Below are 23,206 nucleotides of genomic sequence, written 5' to 3' on the forward strand. Positions count from 1 at the left end.
CTGGCAGTAGGCAGTTGCAGTCTGGCGGTGGGGAGCGTCTGAAATGGTAAGATCTCCGGCTAAGCGCGTGTCTGCTAAGTCCGTAGGACAATGGATTTGTTAAGTTCAGCCTGACTGAGAATTTAATCATTTTATTTCGGGTTAGCTCTAAAATATCTAAGGTTATCTTAAATTGCAGCGTAGTGTAATTCTCGTGTGAGGTTCATATTATTTTCCGGGAGTTGTTTTGTTACTACTTTGTGAGTAGAGTGGAACCACGTGTTGATCAGTAACTCTAACTAAGATCAATCTTAAATGCGAATGCTTGTGTGATTATAACGTCTCGTCTTGACAATATTTTGAATATAGCAACTTTTCTTTATGTTCAACCCACGTGGCGTGTACTTTGTGAGACCAGTACCACGTGCTTATATAACTGTTTGACCCATCAGGTTAATAATAAGACGTTAGTAACCAGTTCAAGGTTTTTCTTTTGTCAATTGCTTTTCGATCGAATTTATTTTATTATCAAAATTACTGTGGAGTTATACGCTTTGTGTAAACCAAGTTGACCACGTGAAGCATGTGGTGTAATTCAAAGTAGCCCTCAGCTATTCTTCTTGGGAAGATTTCACAAAGAGTTAATATGAATTTAGTATACCAGTGTGTGGTAATTACATGACGGACAGGATTGTGCTACGAACTTAAATTCTTTGGGTAAAAAATTTGAATCTGTTTGTAGTGATTAACTTTCTCTTGCATGTGTTTGAATGTTCTTTGTGTGTTGTTTTATGAATGCAGTGTTGTATCTAGTCTCCCAATCTTGACTCCATATTTTATGTGTTCAGTAAGATTCCAATCTCACATTTTCACAATCGTAAATAAGGCACCAGCTCAGTTATAACTCACGTATAATATGCTGAAATTTCAATGAACAATCTTTAAAATAAATTTGCAAATATAAACTGAATTCTTTCTTTTTATTTAAATTCTCCCTTTTATAAATATATATTACCGGTTGTTGTATGACTGTAAAAGATTATAATCAATGTTAGTCTGATTGGTAATGTGGTAAACCTAGACTAGTTACCTGCTGAAACAGTTGCCCAGTAAACGCACGGTTAACCTCCCCAGACAGCTCACGGCTTGTAACCCGCTTTCATTATCTATTGGCTAGCAGTAACGCTTCTTCATACCAAAATTAAAGCTAAAACGTTACAAAGTATGTATGAGATTTTGTAAAAAAACTCTTACTTGGTCAACATAGATTTATGTTTTACTGAATTTTCATTCTATATTGGGACGACATTCAGTGTGATCCTGACTGTATTTGGCTTGCACTTCCCTTACCTGATGATCGTCAGATGGAATCTGTACGTCCTGCGCGGCAACAGAATTTATCCTGGAGCTGGTCGATTAGTTTTGGATCATCTGAGGTTGGTAAAGCTAATCAACTACAAATCTTTTTTAAGAACACATACCATCATTTTTAACACACATAATGATCTGAGGTGTCTATATCGGTATGAGTGGAGTTCCAGCACAAAATTAAATACTGAGTCCGGATCTTCAAAGTATTTTCAGCTAGCACTACGTATTCATTACACATTAAATCTCACTGGAGAAGACAGAGACTCTGTCATCGTGGCACACTTTTGGACATGTAAATTTATTCCTGTTCAACTTTACGCTGGACTTAGGTGCTTGCGCAATACAGCGCTTTGTCTTTTACAAATAGTTTGCTTAAAGAAATTAGACTAGGTTTCATACTACACTACTGGCCATTAAAATTGCTACACCATGAAGATGAAGTTCCTCAGACGCGAAATTTAACCGACAGGAAGAAGAAGCTGTGACATGCAAATGATTAGCTTTTCAGAACATTCACACAAGGTTCGCGCCGGTGACGGCACCTATAACGTGCTGACATGAGGAAAGTTTACAACCGATTTCCCATACACAAACTGCAATTAACCGGCGTTGCCTGGTGAAACGTTGTTATGATGCCTCGTGTACGGAGGAGAAATGCGTACCAACACGTTTCCGACTTTGATAAAGGTCGGATTGTAGCCTATCGCGATTGCGGTTTATTGTATCGCGACATTTCTGCTCGCATTGGTCGAGATCCAATGACTGTTAGCAGAATGTGGAATCGGTGGGTTCAGGAGGGTAATACGGAACGCCGTGCTGGATCCCAACGGCCTCGTATCACTAGCAGTCGAGATGACAGGCATCTTATCCGCATGGCTGTAACGGATCGTGCAGCCGCGTCTCAATCCCTGAGTCAACAGATGGGGACGTTTGCAAGATAACAACCATCTGCACGAACAGTTCGACGACGTTTGCAGCAGCACGGACTATCAGCTCGGAGACCATGGCTGCGGTTACCCTTGACGCTGCATCACAGACAGGAGCGCCTGCGATGGTGTACTCAACGACGAACCTGGATGCACGAATGGCAAAACGTCATTTTTTCGGATGAATCCAGGTTCTGTTTACAGCATCATGATGGTCGCATTCGTGTTTGGCGACATCGCGGTGAACGCACAGTGGAAGCGTGTATTCGTCATGGCCATATCATGGCCGTATCACTCGGCGTGATGGTGTGGGGTGCCATTGGTTACACGTCTCGGTCACCTGTTGTTCGCATTGACAGGCACTTTGAATAGTGGACGTTACATTTCAGATGTGTTACGACCCGTGGCTCTAACCTTCGTTCGATCCCTGCGAAACCCTACATTTCAGCAGGATAATGCACGACCGCATCTTGCAGGTCCTGTAGGGGCCTTTCTGGATACAGAAAATGTTCGACTGCTGCCCTGGCCAGCACATTCTCCAGCTCTCACCAATTGAAAACGTCTGGTCAATGATGGCCGAGCAACTGGCTCGTCACAATACGCCGGTCACTACTCTTGCTGAACTGTGGTATCGTGTTGAAGCTGCATGGGCAGCTGTACCTGTACACGCCATCCAAGCTCTGTTTGACTCAATGCCCAATCGTATCAATGCCGTTATTACGGCCAGTGGTGGTTGTTCTGGGTACTGATTTCTCAGGATCTGTGCACCCAAATTGCGTGAAAATGTAATCACATGTCAGTTCTAGTATAATATATTTGTTCAATGAATACTCGTTTATCATCTGTATTTCTTCTTGGTGTAGCAATTTTAATGGCCAGTTGTGTAATTGGTCTTCATGTGCCAGAAATGCTGCATGTACACTCTTTACAGACAACCACAACACACAAAATAATTACATCGTCTGATAACTGCACGCCAAATAATGACGAGGTTAGAGGAACATTAATACAACTAATAACGCTCCAAGTGCAGAGTCCTGTCACTGACAGCTGAATGCCTCGAAAACATTTGCTTACGGCAGGGAAGATGTAAGTGGGCGAGGCCCCGCTGGCATCGGCCCGACGTGTTCCCATTCGCCGGCCAGGTTGCTGGCTGTGGGCGACAGTGGCGCGCTGGCTTCGCCCGGCCGCCGCTGGCGGCGGATACAAACGCTGCGTGGGCGGACTGCGCGGACGCGCCGCCACAACAAGTATTACTGTTCTGGTTCAAGAAGTGACTTATTTTAAGTATTGTTTCAGTCCATTTCAGAGAAGACGCGCTATTAATCTTTCATAAATAAACTTGATCAATCACTACTACTGAAAATCTTTTGAGTCAGCATCGGTGGACATATCGGTTTATTTCCTTAATTCCAGTAGATTGTCAAAAAAATTATCGTCAGGCTACCGATTTTGGCCCGTAATAATCATCTTTAGATCTAATTAAAACATAAGAAACCTTATATTATCGTAATACAACTCAGCCAAAGTGCCACCGTCAGAAGATATAAACAAAATAAGTTTGACATTGTCCAACTGGTAATCACATCTGAAGATGGACATTATGGGCCGAGATCGATAGTCTCGCAAGTAGTTTTTGTCATCATCGACTGAAACTAAAGAAACAAATACTGCACTTCCTGGATCATTGTCTTTATGGCGCAGCTTGTAATATTTCGATAAGTTGCTGCGATACCTTTTCAGGTCACTGTGAGTTCAAGTCTCGATGTAAGATCCTTATAAGGGGAAGTGTCGACTCAGACGTGTTGTTTCGGTTCGACAGTAATCTGTGAGAGGAATAATACAGCAAAAGTGGGTCTCGGCAACATTTAAAAATTTTAATTTCTTTCCTTTCTCTTTCAAGTACGGAACAGTACGTAGGACGACATTCTACTGAAACCCCTTTTTTCCAAATTGTTCCTTTTATGTAAACTGACAGTGCAGATGTGGCATAGTGCGACTTAGGCACTCGCAGTCATGTTAATTCTGCGCTTGGACAATGGTACCTCGAATATTTCCGCCCAAATAAAAGTTTTTGTGGAACCGCGCTCGTTCAAACAAAAATGAGTGTAAAATAATGTATTTGAACTAATGTAAGAAGTTGTTTTACTGTAAAGAAGGAGACCGAAAAATATATGTGGTAAAACTGTCATACATTGTAATTATAAGGAAAACGATATTTATGAAGATTGTTTCTTAACTCGCTCTTTACTTAGTGTTCTGAGACCACACAAAGGTAATCTAACGGGAATCTCGATCACAAACTGTATTGCATGTTTAGAAGCAAGGAACTGTTAGACAGATTTCAGTAACACTTTCCTGTATCATATTGTGATGAAAAATCTTGGATTGGAAGAGCGAGAATTTATCAGCAAAAAACATAATTTTGAATGTGGATCTGTGCAATCCCAAATTGCTGAGACCCATATCTTAAATTGTCGTTTTTCAGTTTATATTAAAGTTTAATTGAAATTAAACATTTATTATTGATTTCCCTTTCCATTACTTTCAAAAACGTTAATGAGCAAACTATCGTAACGCACTCGACTAGAAAGCGCGTGAAATTTGTCTGTAGGCAGAGAAATTATCAACAAGCTTCTTTCCTTATAAACTGAACTAAAAGTAATGATCTGGTAAAAAAAATTAGGAAAAAACAAAATGATGACTTTAGTCTGTACGAGAGGTACGCGTGCAGTGAAAGTCGGAATAATTAGTGACAGTTTAGAGGGGAGACCATTTGGCGCGTGATGCCGCTGTGTTATAAACAATAAAGGAGATTCCACTCACAATACTTTCAGAGAATATCGTAGTAAACAAAGTAAACAATTCCATTTAAGAAAGCAGAACTGACTTTATGTTTGGATTTCCTACAGTCATGCACAGACGAAAAAATACATCTCCATAACTGTATAATTTTTAATCCCGTATACGTGCCAATTCGGTGTGGTGTTCGCCTCTATAGAATAATATCTTTGTTTGACGTCATTTGATTTGTGTGTCACAATGCACGGATTTAACTATAGGTTTACTACTGCTGTTAAGCCGTCACTACAGCATTTTGGAACACAACATCTATCTAGCACAAAATTTCAATTGTCGCCATATACTCATTACATAAATATAATGTTCTTTAATATCTATAAATGTGGTGTGTAAGGGTTGTGGGTTGCAGTTGGTTCAGCACTATTTTCCAAAGGGAAGAGAATACAGAAAGAGAGCAGTCGTTTCGGAATGGAACTTTCACCGTGGGGCATGTCGTGCTTCTTGACAGATTAAAACTGTGCTGGACTGGCATCCGGCACACAAATGTTTCCTCTTTGCAAGTAGAGCACTACCATCCGAGAGACTCGAGCACGCTTATGTACATCAATAATACTATTAAGTCTCTAGAGATAGAAATACACTTGTTTTTTCTATGATAAGTCCCGCATTTCTTACCAAGTTTTAAATCACTGTGAATCTCACATTTTCAAGTGCACAGTAATTGAAAACAAATAGATGTTACTTTTATTAAAAATACGATTCATATTTTTTATAAACATTTCCATTTCTTAATACATACAGGACCGATAAAAAGTAATACAAGTCACTACCATGTGTCGAACCTGTGATTTATGCTTACGACCCAATTATGTCACATGGTGAGCAACCGACGAATTCTTTAACAAATGTTCTGTATTTAACTACATTCAGAAATCTTAGAATTGACAAAGGTGGTTTTCTTCGAGTTCCTTTTGAGAACAGCGCCGCATTGCTGGCCTTCCAATACCATTGATATGAAAATAATCTGGGAGGCCGCTCCGTAAGGTTCCCTTATTACATGTTCGACAAAGAAAAACTTGTCACAAGTTAGAAATGCACAGTTCCATTACCATACAGTTTTTGACCTGGAGCCTCTTCATTTATCTTCCTACAAGCATATCACTGCCCTGGCGGTTTTCCATATTTGCACGCTTTAGTTATGCATTACTTGCAGCCGAGACAGAGATAATTAAGAGAAAAAACGGGGTATGTAGTTAATGTGTTTCATCGCCATCTGTTGCCCGATTTGTGCACTTCTAACTAGTAATGGAACTGGCTTTGTCCACCGAGTGTTGAACATTTATTTATTTATTCATTACTATTGGCTTCTAGCATGCACACATTTTAGCCATCACAAATGAAAAGGATTTATAAATATTTCAAAGTAATATTTAACCACTTCATACATACATTTTTAGGCTTACTTTCTTAAATTTGTCATCAGGCTGAAATTGTTACAGATATGAAATTATATTACTAAATGTAAACTGATACGTAACCACTTGTTTATATTAAAAGGTTTAATCTAGATCTTTCATTAATTTGTACGTCCATCATTCTTTCTAGATTTTTATGTCTTGTTGTCCTATAAACCTGGCTACGGCATCAAATGCACTGCTGGTTGTATCTCTAAGAACTGGGTTGTTGCAAAGAGGCAGTAATGCAGGTTTGGAGTATCACGTTACAATGTTTCTGGAGACTATAAAAGTATGTTAACGTACAACAGTGGTCAACAGATTTTTATATCTCAATTTTTTACGTTAAGATTGGTGTACAAGGGTTAGTCCAGCATATCGCTTCTTGTTCATTAACTTGTTTTTATAGTAAGTAAAATGGCTGCAAAATCAGAGGCTTCTTATACAGGGTGAGTCACTAACTATTGCCACCAAGAATAACTCCGAAAGTATGACTGAAGCTGAAAAGAGTGTGGGACAAAAGTTGCATGGGACTACTGGAGCCATAATATGACGTTGATTTTTTGTTGCTAGGTGGGATCGCTTCAGAGATCTGAAGGTCAACCTTTTTTTTATGGGATGCTATAGTTCGGTACTTATTTTCTGATACCGTCTATCGAGAGAATCCAATAATGTGTAACGGTAAGGTCTTTGAAGGTCAACGAATATCACAAAGGTGGCATGAACGTCCATTTACAGAAGTTGTTCGAAATGATGACCATTAGTATCAATGCAGTGCTGTAATCTTCTTATCATGGATTGAGTGGTATTCCTTATCACATCAGCACACTCTCTGACAATTCTCTCTTGCATATCTTCAGGTGTAGTTGGAACGTCTTTATAAACAACATCTTTTACGAATCCCCACGAGAAAAATCCAGAGGCGTCAAGTCTGGCGAACGAGCCGGTCACGACACATCTCCTCCGCGTCCAATCCAACGATTTGGGAATTGTCTCTGCAACTCATTCCTAGCCATCAGCGAAAAATGTGCCGGACACCCATTGTGTTGATACCACATTCCGTTCCTTGTTCCTAAAGGTATTTCTTCCAATAACAGATCTAACGTGTCTTGCAGGAATGTGGTGTACTTCCTACCATTAAGATTTCCTTCGATGAAATAGGGGTCTATAATTCTATCCTCCAGAATCCCACACCATACATTCACCGACCACGGTTTTTGGTGTGCGCAGCCAAAATGGATTTTTCAGTTGCCCAAAAATGCATGTTATGTAGATTAACATTTCCACGGTTCGTGAATGTAGCCTCGTCAGTAAATAAAATCAAATTAATAAATGAGCCCATCGGCAGAATTCAATGCGACGCATACAATCTGTACCAGTTAATTCTTGATGGAGACTGATATGGTAAGGATGATATCGGCAGAATTCAATGCGACGCATACAATCCGTACCAGTTAATTCTTGATGGAGACTGATATGGTAAGGATGATGTTTATGGTGATGCAGACCACGAAAACACTACTCTGCAGAGCCAATGGTGCTGTATGCAGGGAAAAAGTCCGAGAGGCAAAGATACAGGATCTCATGCCTTCTACCCGTATCAAATATCCAACGACAGAGTGGATGAAGAAGATGAATAAACCTGCGGCTTTAGTGCTGATAACAAAGGAATGTCTTTGCCTTGGTGAATGTTTGGGTATGCCCTCAATTTAAAGGAATCTGATTCAAAACTTTTCTCAGTGAAACGTATAACATGGAAATGGTGCTGTTTTCCTCAAAATCCGTGCTCCTCTACAATAACATTCACAACTGGAAGGCAAATTTCATCGTATTACGTTTTTACAATTTTAACGATATTCAAACAAATACAATAAGGATAGTATACACGTGCGTTTTTATTGAAAGTCACAGAGTGTTGACATGGTCCATTATTTTACTGAAGCATACATCTGTGACGGACATTTCTCAGCATTATATAACCTACGCCCGTAAATTATCTACGTAATAACAGTCTCATTCTTTATGTACAAAAGCCCGTGGTCGAGATAAGAACAGCAAGATTCGATTGACGTTGTGGCGGTCAGCAGTAATTACCAATGAACATAATTATACTTTCACAGCGCCCATCCTCCTATGAGCTACCTGAGTCCACTACTCACGTAATTAACACAAGCTGCCGTTACGCCAACTAATATCGTAATGTGTTGTCCAGCCAATATCAACAAGTTTCGTATAGCCCGTTACGCGCGCCAGTAAAGGTTTGCATTTTCAAACGTAATATGTTAAGTTTAAACAGCTGTGAACAAATATAATGATGAGATGTTTACAAATGGAACTATTTTTCTTGTTATATGTTAGTGAAGTGAGTACCTTCTTTCTGGTATGTTTGCTTTGTGGTTTTCGTTCGGTCAATAAGTCACTTCTCTGTTCTTCATGGAAGCACTCCATGAATCTCAGGATCTATCTAAAATATTAGGTATTTCCGTCTCGACAGATACCAAAAATGTGTACTAGTGCCAGTCTCATCCACACGAGAATCATACGAGAAATAAATGCCGCAGTGGCAAGATAATGAACTTGTATTCCGGACGGCGGAGGCTCAAATTCCAGTCCAGGCATCCAGACGATTTCTTCATCGTGCCCCAAGCCGAGTTTATGCTCCCTCTGTAATGAACGTTAATCTTCTATGACAGGACAACACGTCTGACAGGTAATGGTAGTTGTTGTTGTTGTTGTTGGAGGTATTTGTGTTGTTGTCGTGGTGGTCGTCTGCAGTTCCAAGACTGATTTGATGCGGATCACCACGCAAGTCTATCGTGAGCAGTCCTCTCCATCTCTGAATAACTACTGAAACCGACTTTTCATTGGAATCTACTTATTGTATTCATTGCTTGGTGTCCCTCTATTTTTCACTCCCCCCCCCTCCCCCCTTGCATTCGAAAGCTGACGATTTCTTGATGCCTCAGGACGTGTCCTATCAATCGCTATCTTCTTTTCGTCAAATTGTACGTAAATTAGTATCTTCTCTCCTCATCAGTAGCTCACTCTACTCATCTATCTTTCAGCAATCAGCTGGAACACCACAATCCAAAGTTTCTACTCTCTTCTTGTCCAAAATGGTTATCGTCCATGTTTAAATTCTCGATGAAGCTACGATCCACGCAACTGCCTTCAGAGAAAACTTACTAACATTTAAATTTATATTCAACGTTATCAAATTTTCCTTTTTCAGAAACGTCTTTCTTGCTATTGCCAGTGTGCATTTTACATCCTTTCCATTCCGGCCATCATGTCTTACTCCGATGAGCAAATAACGAAACAACTCGTGCAGACAAGATTAAATACAATAAACATATCTTAATCTCGTTATTGCTTGTGAAAATGTTTAAGTAGATGACAAATTTACTTCAGCTCGAACAGAAGAATTTCACCAGGCCACAAGTCATAAGAAACGATTACCAATAGTTGTCTCTGCAGTCATGTACGTTATCACAGTCGAATATGAAATCAGAGTTATTATGTTGTCTTCTTACATATTGTTCATGGAATAAGATGTAAGAGATATAATAGAAGAAGGGCTAAGAAGTGTTCACGAGTTGTGAACAACGAACTGTCCATTACATGCAACAAAACACAGCGCATAATGTTTCTGACATGGAAATTCCATAAATGCAACACTTTATCTCATGAGATGGTCAAATAATCATGAAGAAGATAACACGAATTTCTTCGAACTAGTAGGATATGAACAGTTTTCGGAAGTATCACATTCAGCATTTTACGCCTAAACTCAGTGCTGCAAACGCGACTACAACAATAATTTTCGATGTTGCTGGTGTTTAAAAGAAAAAAGCCTGCAAACGTTGCTTGCGAAGTTGGTTCATGAATTTCGTGAAAAATATTGTCCCAGACTATCGCAATTCTGGCCTTGAATCATTCCTGGATTATGCTGTTACTAACATGGACTCCTGCACAGTGTACATACACTGATGATCCAAAACGTTTTGACCAATGCCAGCTGCGACACTGAATGCCACCTGGTGGTAATGTGGGCACGTGACGCGGAAAGGAGAGCTGAGACAAATGGAGAAACAAAAATACTAGGACGATATGGGCCGCAAATGGGGAAATCCATTGACATGCGTAACTTTCACAAACGGTAGATCGTTACGACGTGGAGCTTAGGGACGACACCTAGGAAGTGTCATTAGGAATGAGCACCTCCTGAAACGGGGAAGCTGGTCGACTATTCGTGTGGTGCTGTCGGCAGCATCTGTGGGAAGTGGTTGAACGACGGTGAACCACGAGCAGGCGACAAGTTCTTAGACGTCCACGCCTCGTCACAGAACATGGCAGCCACCGCTCAGTTACACAAGGCAGGTGCCTATGTGTGGCACATCTGAGAACGAAGTACACTATTTGTCCAGGTACAAGTGTTAAGGAAAAAAATCGTTCTGTGCACATGATTGAAAATACGCCCACTGAATTCTGCGATCAATAATCAAATTTTACTTTGATAGACTCCCGAGCTATATACAGTACAAGTCAACTTGCTGATTCACTCATTGTATCCTCGGCTGTAATTTGTTACTGCGCACAATTATTTACACTAATGTGTATGCAAGACGAGTCTACCTTGAAAGTTATATGTGTATGGTTGTACTAGTCATTTACCTGGCAAATATTCCATTTAGCCATGGCGCGATATTAACTTCGTGAAGAGATAGATTTTTACACTCCTGGAAATGGAAAAAAGAACACATTGACACCGATGTGTCAGACCCACCATACTTGCTCCGGACACTGCGAGAGGGCTGTACAAGCAATGATCACACGCACGGCACAGCGGACACACCAGGAACCGCGGTGTTGGCCGTCGAATGGCGCTAGCTGCGCAGCATTTGTGCACCGCCGCCGTCAGTGTCAGCCAGTTTGCCGTGGCATACGGAGCTCCATCGCAGTCTTTAACACTGGTAGCATGCCGCGACAGCGTGGACGTGAACCGTATGTGCAGTTGACGGACTTTGAGCGAGGGCGTATAGTGGGCATGCGGGAGGCCGGGTGGACGTACCGCCGAATTGCTCAACACGTGGGGCGTGAGGTCTCCACAGTACATCGATGTTATCACCAGTGGTCGGCGGAAGGTGCACGTGCCCGTCGACCTGGGACCGGACCGCAGCGACGCACGGATGCACGCCAAGACCGTAGGATCCTACGCAGTGCCGTAGGGGACCGCACCGCCACTTCCCAGCAAATTAGGGACACTGTTGCTCCTGGGGTATCGGCGAGGACCATTCGCAACCGTCTCCATGTAGCTGGGCTACGGTCCCGCACACCGTTAGGCCGTCTTCCGCTCACGCCCCAACATCGTGCAGCCCGCCTCCAGTGGTGTCGCGACAGGCGTGAATGGAGGGACGAATGGAGACGTGTCGTCTTCAGCGATGAGAGTCGCTTCTGCCTTGGTGCCAATGATGGTCGTATGCGTGTTTGGCGCCGTGCAGGTGAGCGCCACAATCAGGACTGCATACGACCGAGGCACACAGGGCCAACACCCGGCATCATGGTGTGGGGAGCGATCTCCTACACTGGCCGTACACCACTGGTGATCGTCGAGGGGACACTGAATAGTGCACGGTACATCCAAACCGTCATCGAACCCATCGTTCTACCATTCCTAGACCGGCAAGGGAACTTGCTGTTCCAACAGGACAATGCACGTCCGCATGTATCCCGTGCCACCCAACGTGCTCTAGAAGGTGTAAGTCAACTACCCTGGCCAGCAAGATCTCCGGATCTGTCCCCCATTGAGCATGTTTGGGACTGGATGAAGCGTCGTCTCACGCGGTCTGCACGTCCAGCACGAACGCTGGTCCAACTGAGGCGCCAGGTGGAAATGGCATGGCAAGCCGTTCCACAGGACTACATCCAGCATCTCTACGATCGTCTCCATGGGAGAATAGCAGCCTGCATTGCTGCGAAAGGTGGATATACACTGTACTAGTGCCGACATTGTGCATGCTCTGTTGCCTGTGTCTATGTGCCTGTGGTTCTGTCAGTGTGATCATGTGATGTATCTGACCCCAGGAATGTGTCAATAAAGTTTCCCCTTCCTGGGACAATGAATTCACGGTGTTCTTATTTCAATTTCCAGGAGTGTATGTACGACAACCCGAATGCAAATGGGCGCGATGTATCAAAATGCATTTCCAGGCGGGCAACAACCGATTTGTACAGGTATTTGCTACTGTTTATAGTCGCAATGCTGGCTCAGGATCCATAGTACATCAAACGATGGCTCGACGCAGGTCAAGATATGTTATACGCTTAATCAGAAAAAACGGTTTCTGCAGACTCCCGAAGGAGCTCCATGATTCAGCATTTGGCAGGTCGCTGCAGCGTATAATATATGTAATAGTGCCTCTTGCAGCGAACTTCACGGGTAGTTCATGCATCAAAGCGTGCAAGCTATTTCGCATGCTGATCATCAACTGCGCACGAACTGTCAAACCGTTTTTTGCAGACATAGTAGTCAACAAAAATTTACCCAAGAGGGAAGCAAGATTCCGAAATGGCTAGTTTTGATATGGCTGATTCCGTAAGTTAGAAAACTTGTCGCGATCTAAGGAACAACTTTGAGAAGCAGTAAACAAACATTACTGTACCTAAAACGATTAATAGTTGTCATTAGTATTTTTATTGTTGATTATTTAATACCTAAACTGTAAAGACCTTTGTTGATTCGGTCACCAGAGGTTACATCCTCATAATATTAATTTCAGACTATCCAGAGAGTTGTCAAATAAAACTAGAAAATAGTCATGAAGTTCATCGAAAGAGACATTCACACATGCTGCTTCTTTAGGCTATCAAATTTGGCCGCCCCCTCCGCTCCACGTCGCTCTTGTATTTTCCAGACATGGCACCAAGTAATTTACTTCTCTTTCCTGAACTGGCGAAATACAGACTTCTGCAGTCAAGGTCACAGCATGGCTCCCATCGTTGTAAACGTGCGTTGCGTTGAAGGGTAAATAAAAGGTGCGTTCAATAAGTACTGCAACACATTTATTTTCTCGGTCAGTTTCGGTTGAAATAAAGCGAAATTTGTTTTGGGACATCGTGGAGTGTTTCCGCATCGGCTCCTACGTTTTTATTTAGTTCCAGAAGGTGGCGACGCTATACGTAGCCTTCAAAATGGCGGCTCTAACGGAGGTGCGTTTCAAGCAGAGAGCTGTCACAGAGTTTCTTTTGGCGGAAAACCAGAGCATCGCAGATATTTTAGGCGCTTGCAGAATCTCTACGGAGACACGGTAGTGAACAAAAGCACGTTGAGTCGTTAGACGATCTGTCTGTCATCATCGCAAGAAGGCTGCGCAAACCTGTTCGAGCTCGCGTGCCGGCCGGCCGCAACACAGCTGTGTTATTCTCAGGAAATTGAAGAAACAACTTCAGCGACTTCGTCGCCACAAAAATGCAAAGGAATTTCTTCTCCATGAGAACTTAAGGCCACCCCAGTCCGCGCACCCGAGAGGAGCTCAAAAATCTTCGATGCACTGTCCTTCCTCGTCCACCCTCCAGCCCGGATCTCGCACATTCCGACTTCCGTCTGTTTGGCCCAATGAACGATGCACTCTGCAATAAGCAGTACGTGGATGATGGGGAGGTTATTGATGCAGCAAGACATTGGCTCCGACATTGATCAGCAGAGTGGTACTACGTGGGTACACAGACCCTCCCAGTAAAGTGGCGCAATGCAGTCGCTGTTAACGGAAATAATGTTGAAAAACTGGGTTTCGTAGACAAAAGAGCGGTGTATAACGTGGTGTATTGGAATCCTGAATAAATCTAACCTGCTATCAGAAAAAAAGTGTCGCATTGCTTAATGAATGCCCCTCGCGGGTAAAGGACTACTACCATCAAATTTCATGATCACTCCATGAAGACTTTGTAGTGAACCAGTCTGAGTGAGAGACAGTACGAGGAGGCGTTACCTAACGATAACGACATTTCTTTTCCTCTGAGAAGGGCGTGTTTATGTATGTTACTCGACCATCATTTCCTTTTCTCTCGTGTTGACGAACACATTTGAGGGATAACATATCAGTGTCTTCATTAGTCTATTAAATTTCGGGCATGCAGCCGCGCAAATAAAATTTCTTCCACTGATATTTCGGCCGCCTATCGTCCGGCCATCTTCAGAGTAAGTCGCAAGACTTAGATGGCCGGACGACACGCGGCCGAAATATCAGTGGAAGAAATTTTATTTGCGTGGCTGCATGCCCGAAATTTAATAGACTATTCACCACGCCGCGAAAAATTCAAAATGCACAATGTCTTTAGTAATTTATTTAATAATCTACTATTAATTTATCGTGCATTTAAGCCAATAACACGACAAAAAATGGTTCAAATGGTTCTGAGCGCTATGGGACTTAACATCTGTGGTCATCAGTCCCCTAGAACTTAGAACTACTTAAACCTAACCAACCTAAGGACATCACACACATCCATGCCCGAGGCAGGATTCGAACCTGCGACCGTAGCAGTCACGCGGAATAACACGACACTAAAAGTTTTTATATTTTTCTTTTCCAATATTGCATATTGTGGAAGGACATGTGTTGCCTTGTATGTCATCTGGCAGAGACCAATCGAACTATTTGCACCGTTTATATCACTAGATGGAGTTGCTACACAGTAAGGATCGTACATATCATCACCGAAAATAAGAATAGAATATCCAAGTATAAGATAAATAATACAAAACTCGTAGCTGCTAATTTCTGATTTAGGGCCGACAGCCTACATTGTCTGTAATAATGCTGAACATTGTATTTTTGGAAAAGATTACTTTATGTAGCCATTTATTTCTCTTGTCTTGCAAGTGTTACTAAAAGGTCAATATGTCTCTTGTAAAATGCACCGATTGGTGTATCTTTGTGCTCACAATCTTTAAATATATGTTTTCTATAGAAATGGACATATTCCTATTCCATTTAGTAAATTCTCATTAATTTATTCCAATGATCAGCGTGTTTGTGGGTTTCTCGAAACTGTGTGTGAGTAGACAATATTTGTTTTTGTCTGCTGGATAGTAAAAATGTGACTAGTATCATTCTAATAATTTGAGTCCGAAGTTATTTAAACATGACAACAATTAATCCCTTATTTTATTATCTGTTTGAATAAGCAACAATGTTTGTCAAATAATTTACAGAGCGATCAGCAGCCATTAAGGTCTTTATAGAAGGTTCATGCGAAAAGCAAAGCAATAGTTCTAAACCGAAGGGTGAGAAACCTGTTTTATTTTCTTTCTTTAACTAAAATGTTGATCATAATAAACTGAAAGTAATTACTCTGTCTGATTTAATAATTTGTTGAAGAACACGTGCAGCCTACTAAACTATTTACCTAACTTTTTAAAACATTATTTTTGTCACGGAGAGTATGGAATTTTCCATAAGAAACTAATCCTTTAATTTTCAGAAAGTATTCAAATGGCTCTGAGCACTATGAGACTTAACTGCTGTGGTCATCAGTGCCCTAGAACTCAGAACTACTCAAACCTAACTAACCTAAGGACATCACACACATCCATGCCCGAGGCAGGATTCGAACCTGCGACCGCAGCGGTCGCGCGGTTCCAGACTGTAACGCCTAGAAAGTATTCCTTCAATTCTTATTATATGTCGTGTTCCTCAAACTTAAAGCATTTCTTTCAAAAGGTAGCTGGCGCAGTGTCTAGTGGCAAGTCTCATTGCAATCAAATTGTACAGTTTCTTTCGAATGAAAAGAAAAGGTGAATTGCTGACCCGAAGTTACGCTTCCTTTAAAATAATAGTGTGGGATATTTTGCACAAGGTTGGTAAATATAGCCCCAGTTTTGTGCAGTTTCGTTGCTAAGCCAAAAGATAACTTAAAAAAAAGCACTCACGACGGAGTAAGAATAGTTCTGCCTAGTGATTATATAAAAACGTAATAATAAAAAAAATTATCGTACTCATTTGGACGCGTTTCTAACAACTATTCGGGAATCGTGTGGTTGAGTCACGACAGTCTGCACCGGCTCTTTGCGATGGTGTAGCTTGAAAATTGTGCTGCACCAGCAACTTACGGTTAATGAAATATTGATCTTGTAAGGCTTCGGGATATTGGCAAGGTTGAACGTAATAGCAAGACCGCAGAGGCGAGTCCAGCCGTCCAGAGGCCGAGCGAAGCTTCTCTTCCCAGGCCGTATGAAAGAGCGGCAGAGTTAATCCCAGACGGGAGTGAACGGGAGGGCGCCTCCTCTGCGCAAGGATACTCGTTATCGAGAGACCACGTGGGTCTTTGGCAGTCTCGATAGTAGATGACACGAAACAGGACCCATTGTGCTCGAAGAATGGCAGCTCACGCACACGAGGGTAGCCGCCCGTTTTAGCAGCAGAAGGCTGACGTTACGTCAGCGGCGGCAGGGCCTCCGTATCGCGGTTTAAATTTGGCGGCGCGGCAGCGCGCGGGCAGGATTACACGTCGCTGACGAGCGCCTCGCGCAGGTAGGCGGGATTACGGCGTGTTTACGATGAGCCGCCGCCAGCTGAACAAAGGCCGCCCGCACTGCCGAAGACAACGCCGTGATGTAAGCGCAAATAAGCTACCGACCCGACACCGCGCTCGTGTCGCCATCGTCCGCGCCAGAGGCCGACTCCCGTTCCACGAGCTTAGCCGACCCTAGAAACAGCTCGCGGTTGCTCGCCGTGTCATGTATCGATTCCAGTCCTCTAGTTAGTAGTTGTGAATTACTCGACTGACATTTGATTTCGGGCGACGAATTTGGCTGAAATGGTTCAAATGGCTCTGAGCACTATGGTACTTAACATCTGAGACCATCAGTCCCCTAGAACTTAGAACTACTTAAACCTAACTAACCTAAGGACATCACACACATCCATGCCCGAGGCATGATTCGAACCTGCGATCGTAGCGGTCGCGCGGTTCCAGGCTGTAGGGCCTAGGCCGGCCGGAGTGACCGTTCGGTTCTGGGCGCTACAGTCTGGAGCCGAGCGACCGCTCTGGTCGCAGGTTCGAATCCTGCCTCGGGCATGGATGTGTGTGATGTCCTTAGGTTAGTTAGGTTTAATTAGTTCTAAGTTCTAGGCGACTGATGACCTCAGAAGTTGTCGCATAGTGTTCAGAGCCATTTGAACTATTTTGTAGCGCCTAGAACCGCTCGGTCATCCCGGCCGGCGCGACGAATTTACGTCAAACTTTTGGAGCTCAGTCATCACTGAGTCAGAGGAAGTACGACTGTCTGAATCCTTTATGAATCAAGACGGCGGTTTCCAGTTAAGTTCTGTATGGGACCCGATTATAGAAAAACTTAAAGCTCTGCCTAGGTGGCGTCTTCCTGCGGCCTTACTATGGTAAGACAATCGTTTTGATATCGAAGAGTCGAGCTTTCACCACGGGAGACGCCCAGAGCGGTGCTCAGACTAACAGCAGAAGCGCATGAGCTCATGCAACGCACGCGCAATGCCAGATAGGAATACCACACATACACCGACGGGATCTTAAATAGGAGGGCTTAGAGTCTCGCTGGTCAGTATTCAGGTGAAGATGGCCAGAAGTCTGCGCCGAACTACATCTGGTAGTTCTCCCGAAATTTTCTACGACTTTATGAAATTCAAAGTCGTGAGCAATCTTTTATTATACCAACGACGTTTCCACAATGTACAATACTGTTACATCTGAGTAACTTCTGAGGAGCTTCTCATCTGGTAATCGCATCTGGATGTTTGTGAGAAGTACGTGTTACGTCTCGTGTAAGAAGAACAAACGTCTACCAACACATGTCGGATTTCAATGGCGGGGGGATCGTGGCCGATCGAGACTACAGTTTATCGTTCCACGATATAGGTATTCGTGTTGGTCGTAAACCCGCGACTGTCGGGTGAATTTGTGACTCATGGGTTAAGCAGCGCATTACTCAACGCAATCCAGAACCTCAGCAGCCTCATGCGATTAACGCCTAGAGAAGGCAAACACTGTTTGCTCGGGCGTACAGTATCGTACAGTCACGTCATTTATCTTGAACCAGAAACGTGCTTGATGTCGTCGTCTCGAACACAGCAGCCCTTCAGCACGGCGACCTCTGTTCACCTTTCACTGACGCAGCAACAGAAAGAGGCAGGTAGACATTGGTGCGCTCAACTACAACACTAGGCTCACTGTCGACTTATTTTTTCAGACGAGACCCGTTTCTATGGACGTATCTGTGACTGGAAGCTCCGAGGAGAACGAAGGTTCCCAGACTGTATATTTCATCGTCATAAACGACAAATACCAGGCGCGGTGATATGGCACCTCCAACAAGATAACGCGAGACCGTTGCCTTTGCTATCCTGACCTACCTCGATACAGCGGGTGTTAGACTTTTGACCTGGCCGGCATATCCACATGATTTGTCAACCATCTGGCCATGGGCTGCCACAACGGATGAACTTTGGCGTAGAATCTAATAAATAGGAATAATATGACCGTATTTGTTACACAAGTTCAGCTCGACACGATGCCCAGCCAGCTTAGAGACACTGTTGCTACCAGAGTTGGCAGCTCTCTATACTAAATTTCACACCCCTTATACCCCCAAATGATCAACACATTACTCATGTATTATTCCTACTACAGTGTACATGAGTAATTGGTACAACTAAGTTATTTAGTATCCTGCCTCGTGTTGCTATTGTAAACACTATTAGCGTAATAGAAACAACTGTACTATCGTAATCTACAGACTTTAAACTGTTTTATGGCGCCTTAGACGCTACATGGCAAAAGATCAGGCTTACAAAATGTTTGACATCGATGTTTCGTTTCGAAAACGTACTGACATTGAATTCCTCGTTAAAGAGGAAAAATCCATGTCAGTTGTTCCTACCGATATCACACGCTGGTTTTGAACCGTGACGTAATGATCTGCAGAAATAGAACCGGACCTCGTATCTTTTGTAATGTACGTTGTAGAGACAACGTGATCGGTAGTGTAGTTGGGTCAACTATAGGCTTCAAATACCGTTCTACCGATTCACAACCAAATGTTGTGACCTTTCATGCTAACCTTGACCTCGGGCTACGCTACAGGTCATTTTGTCACTAGAACCTACATTTCAAAGAATAAAACAAAAACACTGTCAATGCTCTGTTCTCTTTACAAGGTTTATAGATTGAAACAGCAACCAGTCCAAAGCATGGTTTCAAAAAGTTTACTTTAATCAAACCATTAGCAGTTTCGGATTTCTTATAGATCCACCTTCATATGGCTCTTACAATCTTTCTTGTGGGGAGATCGTTTTATAGTTGTGTTCCTCAAACCCAATACGACAACAAAACAAGGCGCCAGCAGGAAAGAAAGTAAGTCTGCAAGAGCCATCTGAAGATGGTGTTCGGTTATCGTTGCATTTAAATAAATAGTTACTAAACTATATTTGTGGCTCGTTGCTGTTTCAAATTATAATCGTTGTAATTATACGCCGACGTGACAAAAGTCATAGGGTTCCTCCCAATATCGTGTCGGACTTACTTTTGCCCGGCGCAGTGCAACAACACGACGTGACATGGACTCAACAAGTCGTTGGAAGTCCCCTGCAGAAATATTGAGCCATGCTGCTTCTGTAGCCGCCCGTAATCGTGAAAGTGTTGCCGGTGCAGGATTTTGTACATGGACAGACCTCTCGATAATGTCCTATGAATGTTCTATGGGGCTCTTGTCGGGTGATCAAATCATTCGCTCGAATTCTGCAGAATGTTCTTCAAAGCTGTCGCGAACAACCGTGGCACAAGGACATTTTTGGGATCATGAAGTCCGTGAAAGGCTGCAAACTGTCTCGAAGTAGCCGAACATAACCATTTCGTGTCAGTAATTGGTTGAGTTGGGCCAAAGGACGTAGTCCATTCCATGTAAACACAGTCCACACCGTTTTGGAGCCACCACCAGCTTGCACACTGCCTTATTGACAACTTGGGATGATGGCTTCACGGGGTCTGCGCCAAACTCGAACCCCACCATCAGCTCTTAGCAACAGAAATCGTGTCTTATCTGAGAAGGCCACGGTTTTCCAGTCGTCTAAGGTCCAACCGATATTTTCGCGAAGCCAGGAAAGGCGATGGAGGTGATGTCGTGTGTTAGCAAAGGCAGTCGCATCAGTCATCTGCTGCCATAGCCGATTAACGACAAATTTCGTCGCACTGTATTGGATAAGTTCGTCGCAAGTCCCACATTGATTTTTGCGGTTATTTCACGCGGCGTTGCTTGTCTGTTAGTACTGACAACTCTAAGTAAACGCCATTACTCTCGGTTGTTAAGTGAAGAACATCGGCCACTACGTTGTCCGTGTCCATAGCTCGAGGTCTCGCGCTCGCGTTCTCGCTTCCCGAGCACGCGGTCCCGGGTTCGATTCCCGGCGGGGTCAGGGATTTTCACCTGCCTCGAGATGACTGGGTGTTTGTGTTGTCCTCATCATTTCATTATCATTCATGAAAGTGGCACGATTGGACTGAGAAAAGGTTGGGAATTTGTACTGGCGCTGATAACCGCGCAATTGAACGCCCCACAAACCAAACATCAACGTTGTCCGTAACGGGAGGTAACGCCTGAAATCTGATATTCTCGGCACACTCTAGACACTGCGGACCTCGAAATATTGAACTCCCTAACGATTTCCGGAATGTAATGTCCCATGCTTCTAGATCCAACTACCATTCCGCGTTGTTGTTGTCTTCAGTCCTGAGACAGGTTTGATGCAGCTCTCCATGCTACTCTATCCTGCGCAAGCTTCTTCATCTCCCAGTACCTACTGCAACCTACATCCTTCTGAATCTGCTTAGTGTATTCATCTCTTGGTCTCCCTCTACGATTTTTACCCTCCCCGCTGCCCTCCAATACTAAACTGGTGATCCCTCGATGCCTCAGAACATGTCCTACCAACCCATCCCTTCTTCTGGTCAAAAAAGTCAGTTAATTCCCGGCGTGCGGCGATAATCACGCCGGAAACTTTTACATATGAATCACCTGAGCACAAGTGACAGCTCCGCAGTACACTGCGGTACTACTCCATCTGTATATGTGCACATCGCTATCCCATGACTTTAGTCATATCACTATACTACAGCCACGTTTCTCACAATATCTATGTCCGACAAGATAGCGTTCTGTGCCTTTCTGTTTGCTATTTTGTGCCTCAACGTTACGTCACAGTTCGAAGCTGGCGTCTGGTATCAGTAACCTTAGTTGACAGCGATGGCTTGAAAGCGGCTAGAGCAACGAGTAGAGCAGTCATCGCGAGACTAAATCCGGTCGTCAGTTACTACTGGACAATGGCCAAGGAGCACTTTGCCAAAACCTAGAAGACGTATAACCATTTGCTGTCGCTGTAAGAGGGGACTACATTAAGTTTTATTTCTCTTTTTCTTTTTCTTGCCCCTTCCTGTCGCCTTACTACTCGTTTCTCACCCCCGTTGACCATACCAAATCATGTGTCTGTTTGTACACTGTATCTTCAGTACAAGCATAAGGGCAATGGACTCCACAGCTTTCGATGTGGGATCCGGGAATATTGACGGAAAGGCAACTCCGACGGAAGCAGAACCGTAATGGCTGTGGCGCCTGCCGACAGGTAACCCGCATGCCGTCCAGCGCCACGCGGAACCGCTGCAGGAGGGGGGATGCGCTGGGAGTTACGCAACCACTCCCCGGGCAACAATGCACTTCGGTAATTAAATGCGTTGTGTAAACAGGGGGCCCTCTTAAAACGATGAAATTTACGCGGCGCGCTCTCCTGCCCGATAATGAGAGCTTCCACGTCACCCGCACGTCCGCTGACCCCCTGTCATGGCGACTGAAACCGACGCATTAAATCCACTTCGTCTGTGCCTTTTGTAGTACGACGGCGCACATGAAATTCGATCTGTGATCAAACTGACAGTCTGCCCGTAATACGCAACGCATGGGCAATATAAATATTTGTATAAGATATTAAGTTACAGATGTAACATTGCGAGTGTCGTTCTTTTACTCTTCCTTGCTTACTTCAATAGTACCAAGCCTACGTAAAGCAAAAATAACTTCTTTAAAACTTAATGCTGTCCTCAGAAAACCGGACGTGGCCGTGGAGCTGGTCGAATTATGTGACGTCAGAACCTGGAATTCTACGTCGCTGAGCATTTTCAAGCGTGAAAGGCATAATCACATAGTCTGATTTTTGCATCTTGGACACGAAAGAAGCTAATGAGATGCAAGATCGTCTTTACGTCACAAGGTGAACTCAGGTGACGTCATACTGCGTTGTGTCATTTGCAGTGGAAGTTCATATTTGTTGGGTGAATCATCGTCTTTGTATTGTACATTACGTCCTTTCTAACCTGTTGATTGTAGCCAGCTTCCGAGCTCCCTCGACAGTTTTTAAAACCACACTTCTCTTCGTTACCAAACTGACGATTCCTTGACGCATCAGAACGCGTCCTACAATCTGGTCCCTTCTTTTATCCGACGGCGTATAGGTTAAAGGAGTTTCTTATTTGGTCCTTTTAGTATTATATGACTTGCATGGCATGGAAGCATATCGCTTCACTACACCGTCGCATTCAACATTTCGCAGAAACTTGGGGTTGAGGCATTGATCTAATAAGAACGCCCTTAGTGTA

The 23,206-nt window shown here is 43.4% G+C and overlaps 1 protein-coding gene across 1 annotated transcript in view; it reads right to left on the bottom strand.

Annotated features, from left to right (window-relative positions):
- Positions 1-23,206, bottom strand: part of LOC126260459 (multiple PDZ domain protein) — a 1,565,360-nt gene that overhangs the window by 573,260 nt on the left and 968,894 nt on the right. The window lies entirely within an intron of this gene.

This window comes from Schistocerca nitens, chromosome 5 (assembly GCF_023898315.1).
Source record: "Schistocerca nitens isolate TAMUIC-IGC-003100 chromosome 5, iqSchNite1.1, whole genome shotgun sequence".
Taxonomy (NCBI): Eukaryota; Metazoa; Arthropoda; class Insecta; order Orthoptera; family Acrididae; genus Schistocerca; species Schistocerca nitens.